This window comes from Gopherus evgoodei, chromosome 1, assembly GCF_007399415.2.
Source record: "Gopherus evgoodei ecotype Sinaloan lineage chromosome 1, rGopEvg1_v1.p, whole genome shotgun sequence".
In the NCBI taxonomy this organism is placed as follows: Eukaryota; Metazoa; Chordata; order Testudines; family Testudinidae; genus Gopherus; species Gopherus evgoodei.
This window is the reverse complement of record NC_044322.1, coordinates 331721180-331728121: the sequence shown is the minus strand read 5'-3', so window position 1 is coordinate 331728121 and position 6942 is coordinate 331721180.

Genomic DNA, 6942 nt, shown 5'->3' with positions numbered 1-6942 from the left:
GCGGCTCCCGCTTCTTCTACGCCCTGGAGAAAAGGAGGGGGCCAAGAAGCACCTCACCTGCCTCCTAGTGGAGGATGGCACCCCTCTCATGGATTTGGCTGAGATGTGCCAGAGGGCCAGGGCCTTCTACGCCACTCTTTTCTCTCCGGATCCGACCGATCCTAATGCTTGCAGAGTGCTCTGGGACGGACTCCCAACGGTCAGCATGGGCTACCGGGACCGGCTAAAGCTACCTCTCACTCTGGCCGAGTTCTCGGAAGCCCTCCGTCGCATGCCCACCAATAAATCTCCGGGTTTGGACGGGCTGACCGTGGAGTTCTACCGCGTGTTCTGAGACGTCCTAGGCCCAGACCTGGTCACCGTCTGGGCCGAGTCTTTGCAGAGCGGGATCCTCCCTCTCTCGTGCAGGCGAGCCATGCTGGCCTTATTGCCGAAGAGGTGGGACCTCCGCGACTTACGGAATTGGAGTCCCGTCTCGCTCCTCAGCACGGACTACAAAATTGTTGTGAAGGCCATCTCGATGTGGCTAGGGTCCGTGCTGGCAGACGTGCTTCATCCAGACCAGACCTACACTGTCCCGGGCCGCACCATCTTTGATAACTTGTATCTGGTCCAGGACCTTCTGGAATTGGGGTGTAGGGATGGTCTGTCGTTCGCCCTCTTGTCCCTGGATCAGGAGAAGGCGTTCGACAGGATGGATCACGGGTATCTCCTGGGCGCTCTGCGAGCGTTCGGCTTCGGACCCCTGTTTGTGGGTTTTCTCCAGGTGCTGTACGCTTCTGCGGAGTGTCTGGTCAGGCTCAACTGGACCCTGACCGAGCCGGTCAGCTTCGGGCGGGGAGTGCGACAGGGGTGCCCCCTCTCGGGCCAGCTGTATGCTCTGGCGATCAAGCCCTTCCTCTGTCTCCTCCACAAGAGGTTGACGGGGTTGGTGCTTCGGGAGCTGGGGTTGCGGCTGGTCCTGTTGGTGTACGCTGACGATGTGCTCCTCGTGGTCCAGGACCCGAACAACTTGACGCAGGTGGAGGCTTGCCAGGCTGTGTACTCGGAGGCCTCCTCCGCCCGGGTCAACTGGGTCAAGAGCTCTGGCCTGGTGGTCGGGGACGGGTGGCAGGCGAGCTCCCTCCCACCCACACTTCAGGCCATCCGGTGGAGCGCGGGTCCGCTGCTCTATCTCGGTGTTTACCTTTCTGCCACGCATCCGTCTCTGCCGGAGAACTGGCAAGATTTGCAGGGCAGGATGATGGAGCGGCTCCGGAAATGGACGGGACTACTCCGGTGCCTCTCCCTTCGGGGGAAGGCACTGGTGCTTAATCAACTGGTCCTGTCCATGCTCTGGTACTGGCTCAACACCCTGGTCCTGGCCCCATATTTCCTGGCCAACCTCCAGATGGCGATTCTGGAGTTCTTTTGGCCAGGGACGCACTGGGTCTCTGCAGGGGTCCTCCACCTGCCCCTGGAGGAGATGGGGCAGGGCCTGAAGTGCTTACGCACTCAGGTCCATATCTTCTGCCTCCAGGCCCTGCAGAGGCTCCTCTTTGGTGCGGGTAGTCCGGCATGGAGCGTATTGGCGCATGCCTTCCTCTGCTGCTTCCGAGGGCTCCGATACGACCGGCAGCTCTTTTACCTCCATCCGAGAGGTCTTCCGTGAGACCTCTCCGGGCTGCCGGTCTTCTACCAAGACCTTCTCCGGACCTGGAAGCTCTTTTCAACGACCAGGTCCGTGGCGGCCACCGTGGGGGCTGACCTCCTCGCGGAGCCCCTGCTACACAATCCCCAGCTTCGTGTGCAGGTGGCGGAGTCCCCCACAGTGCACCAGAGGCTGGTCTTGGTGGGAGTCACCAGGGTCGGAGACCTCCTGGACTATGAATGGGGGCGACTGGCTGGATCCCCTGACACTCGCTCAGCGCATGGGGCTCTCCAGACCTCGTACTTCCCAGCGCGTACTTCAGGAGGTGAAGGCCGCTTTACTGCCTGCTGCTCGGGCTTACCTCGACCGGGTCCTGCAAGAGGGCGCGCCTCGCTCACCCTCCACCCTGGCCCCATGGACATTTTTATCGGGCCCCTGCCCCATGGACCCAATCGGCCCCCTCACCCTTTCACTGCCAGCCGGCTGCATGATCTGCAGCCGGTTCTGTTCCAGACCGCACCACGGAAGCATCTGTACATTCTCATGCTCCATACCCTTCATTACCTCACCCTCGCGTCCCGCCCCGATACCAAATGGCAGGACCTCCTGCCACCTCTCGAGGGTGAGAAACCCCGGTGGCCAGCCTGTACTCTGCCTTGATCCCGAGGCCCGCCGGGGATATCGGTTGGCGGCTCCTTCACGGGGCCGTGAGCACGGGCGTGTACTTGGCGCGGTTCACCCCTGTCCCTAGCACCTGCCCTTTTTGTGGTGAGAAGGAGACCTTGGCGCACATTTATTTGGAGTGCGCCAGGTTGCAGCCCCTGTTTCGGCTCCTCTTGAATATTTTCTTGCGTTTTTGGTTGCACTTTTCCCCTCACCTTTTTATCTACATGCTCCTCATTTGTGGCCCCACAAAGTAGCGGGATCTCCTTCTCAACCTCCTCTTGGCCCTGGCCAAACTGGCCATCTACAACACCAGGGTGAGGAGGTTGGCCCACGGGATTTCCTGCGACTGCAGGGCCTATTTCCGTTCCTCCGTCTGTTCACGCATACGGGCAGAGTTCCTCTGGGCCACGTCCACTAACTCCCTCGACGCCTTCGAGGAGCAGTGGGCGTTGTCCTGGGTTCTCTGCCCAGTGTCCCCATCAGGTTCCCTTCGTTTAGCCCTATGACCTCACTCCCGATCCTGTTTTTCATTAGTTGTCCCCGGTAATTGCTTGGTGTTCCAGACCTGTGGGTCCTCCCCTTAGGCTGCGGGGAGGTCCTTTAGAAGTGGGCGGGCAAAGCCCGCCCACCTCCTGGATACCGATAGGACCAGACTTCTGTACCCCACTGGTCTGGGTCTGTCCTGTATACAGGTTAACAAGATAGTCTGAGACTATCACACCCATTAAAACATTTGCAATTGCCAACAGTTACAACACAGTGGAATCTTTGGTGCCTTAATATTTCCCTATGGTTAGAATAGGAAACAACTGTACTGTCTCAAGTAAGTCAGTAAATGCTGATATATTAATTGTGATCTCTGTTTCTACTTCAGAGAGACCCTGCCAAGTTTTCAACCTCCTATTCAGGCCACTAAGAATATATATACTTTTATTTTTCTTTCTGGGGAATTGATTTTCTGTACTTTTTGTTTGGTTTTCCATTTTTATTCAAATTTACAGATTAAACTATACATCTCTGTAATTTCAAAGCAAACTGCATACTTACCAGAGGTTCCTTCCCCTGCATCAAGCTCACTCATGCTCGACTGTTGGGACTGTCTGGATTGCCGTGGAGTCAAAACATGTCATGGCTCACTGTGCAGCTGGATCCCCTGGCCGCCTGTCCCCCATACGCCTCTTCCTCTTCCTCATCCACTTCCTCCTCCTCGCTGTTCATGCTAGGAACCTGTGACTTGAACTCCTTGAAAGTATCCATGGTGTTCCTGGGGTGGTGGTGGTAGTGTCTCCACCAAGGATGGCTTGCAGCTCTTTGTAAGAGCAGGAGGTCTTCTGCTCAGCACTGGATCAATTGTTGGCGACCCTGGCCTTCTGGTAGGCCTGCCATAGCTCCTCAGCTTTCACACGGACTGCTGTTTGTCCCTGTTGTATTCCCTTTTCTTCATCTCCTGAGGAATCTGATCATAGATAGCCACATATTTATGGCTGGTTCAGAGATGTACCTGCACAGCCTCTTCTCCCCACAAGCCCAGGAGATCCAACACCTGGCTTGTACTCCAGACAGGAGTGTGCCTGCAGCTTGTAGCTGCCATGATCTGACGGGAAATTGCACACAGTAATGGAGCACTTCTAGGTATTCTCGCCAAGCTGTGCAGCCAGGAAAAGGAATTTCAAAAATTCACATAGCTTTAAAGGGGAGGGGGGCTTCCTGTCTACCTGTCCTCCAGAGTTTACAATGGTGACCAGAATAGTCAGTGTGAGTGATTGTGGAACAACTCCTGGAGGCCAGTAACAGTCAATATAAGTAATGTAGTGCCTACAGTATCATTGCATTAACCTAATTACATCATCCGTGATGCTACACCACTTAGGGAGGTAGTGTAATTAAGTCAGTGTAGTGGGGCACTTACATCAGCAAGCGCCAAGTTTAAGTGAAGATACATCCACAGCTAGGTTGACATAAACTGCTTTGGCAAATATACGCCTCCAAATTCACAGGATTACAGCTTTCAGCTGGTAGGATTGTTCTTTTCAATGATGATATTAAACGTGGCCACTTAGGCTTGAGATGAAGCACAAACTGTAATAAATGTGCAGCTGCTAAGTATGGGCAAATCCTGAAAGTCTTAGAGGTATGGTTTAGATAAATGCTCAAAATTGCAAATGCTTATCTGATCTATCTGAACTTCTTAGCTCAGGAAAATTAGACTGTAAATCATATGAAAGCAGGTTTGCTAGTGGGATTTCTGGTGCTTGCTTTTGGTCTGGCTAGAAATGTTATGAGAATATCCTCACTGGCACTAGTTTTTACTTATTCTTTCTGATCCAAGCAGAAACCTCAAATTTCAGACGTGTGTGAAAATGAAAAATACTGACCAAAGTTAACTCGTTTAATACAAATAGAAAAAACCTGACCAAACAAAGAAACCTCAAATAAACTTTGGTTTGGGTTGGTTCAAATTCTGGACAAGTTTTTGAAGAAGTTCCTTATTTATCCTGAACTAATTTGTATTTCCCTCAACTTTAAAGGGCATTAGGTGTTAATACTAAGGGATTTTTTTGGTTTTTTTGGTTTTGTCTTCTGTAGGTTTTGAACCTGTGTTAAATCATAAATAAAAATAAATTTACTAGTCTGTTCTTTGTCCCCATTTGTCTGCATCAGGAAGCAGCCACTGTACCTGACAGTACCTAAATCATTAAGTGTCACCAGTTAACGTCATCTATTTGCTTATATTGAGTGTTAATTTTCCTAAAAATATAATGCACATTTTAAAAATTTCATTGCATGTTTAGGCCTTTCAATTTAACACAACCAAACACTTTGTCAGCCTTTGCTCAACAGAAACCCAGGACTGGAATTGCAGAATATGTAAGTCAAGACTGAACTACACTGGCAAAAGTTACGTGCATACTTGGCACAATAAATGCCCACCCAGTGCCTGGCTCTGGACAGTGCTGTTACTCCTTCACTTCCACAAGCACAGAAAAACAAATTTATTTTTGGAAGTGATAAAAACAAACCATTAAACCAGCAAGACATATAAACCATTTAGTTCTATGTATGGAAATCACTATAATGTCAGAAATTTAAAGTAATGGTAAGAATAAGTTATCTGTGCAAACTTTTCTTTTAGTGGTAGCAGGCTTGTGAAACATTAATTTTGCTGCCAAGAAATATCAAACCCATTAAGTTATTACCAGACTTTTAGGTTTTGAACTTCTATGTTGCCTTGAAGTACTTATATGAATATAGCCTTTATCTGACAGGTTTATTTTTAATAGTAGATACATGAGCTTCTGATTTCAGTCTGTGAATGAAAAGTCAGACACATTACAAGCAGAGCAGGTAGGAAAATTTCTAGCTCACTTTATCTGACATTTTCATTACAAGATCCCATTTTCAATTGCTTATAACTTTGCACACTTTAAACATTGAGGCTTTAATTTTTCCATGCCAGAATGACATTAAAGAAAAAGATGTTTTGCTGCAATAAAATACTGTTTTGTAGAGAAAATCTAGCACCTCTTTATCTTGGAACAATGACTTGAAATTTGGCAGGAGGGTTATCCTGGAGTCTGGATGTGCCTTTGGCTGGCCCCATGAAAATCTGTCCAAATTTGGCCAATTTATGAGCCTCTAAAAATCTGAGTTTGCACATGCTCAATAGAGACATGTGGTTTTGCAGTTATTTCTCTAAAGATTCCATCAAAGGGTGACCCTACTGATCATGCTCAATCCCAGCGTTGCAGGGTCTGAGCAGGACTTTCCCTGAAATTGCTTCTCCAAACTCCTGGGAATTATGGTGGCAAGAAACACAAAATTGTCTCTTTTACAAAAGGTCATGGCTGATTCTCTATCACTAGCATTTTGTAAATCCAGATTGGCTGTGTTTTTCTGAATGATATGGTCTAGGAGTTGTTTTGGTAAAGTTCTATGGACTGTGGTATAGAACAGGTCAGACTAGATCTGGGATCGGCAACCTTTGTCACACGGCTCGCCAGGGCTGGCAGGCCAGGCTGGTTTGTTTACCTGCCATGTCCACAGGTTTGGCCTATCGCAGTTTCCACTGGCCATGTCTCGCTGCTCCAGACCAATGGAGGCTGTGGGAAGCAGTGGCCAGCACATCCCTTGGAATCTGTGAATCTCTCACAGAATGTCTTTCCAGTGATCTAAATGCTCCCACTAGTGACACCCAGACAACATGGAGAACATGGAGGAAGCAGCAACATGAATGCAGAGGAGTAAGAATCTGGGCCTGGAGATGGGGTGAGGGAGGTGACTGTGGCCAGGGACATGACTGGGATGAAAAGCCCAGGGTGTGTGGAAACTGGAATGAGGAAATAATAGGGGATTGCAGAAGGACTGGGTCATAAAGTCAAGTGGGTTGGGGAACTGGGAAAAAAATTGGGGGAGAGTCAGGGATTGGGATGAGGATCTGAAGATCCAGTGGAGCAGGGTGGGGGTTATGCCTCGGATTTGGAGCTGAGGATATGTTGGGGACCTGGGGGGAAGGCTGGGACATACAGCTGAGGAGGGTGGCTCTGGGTCTGGGTTGTGGAGCTGAGGGGTGGACAGATTCAGGGATAGAGGATTGGGTCTGGGATGTGGCTCCAAGAGAGAAGACTGGAACTGAAACTGGGAAGTAG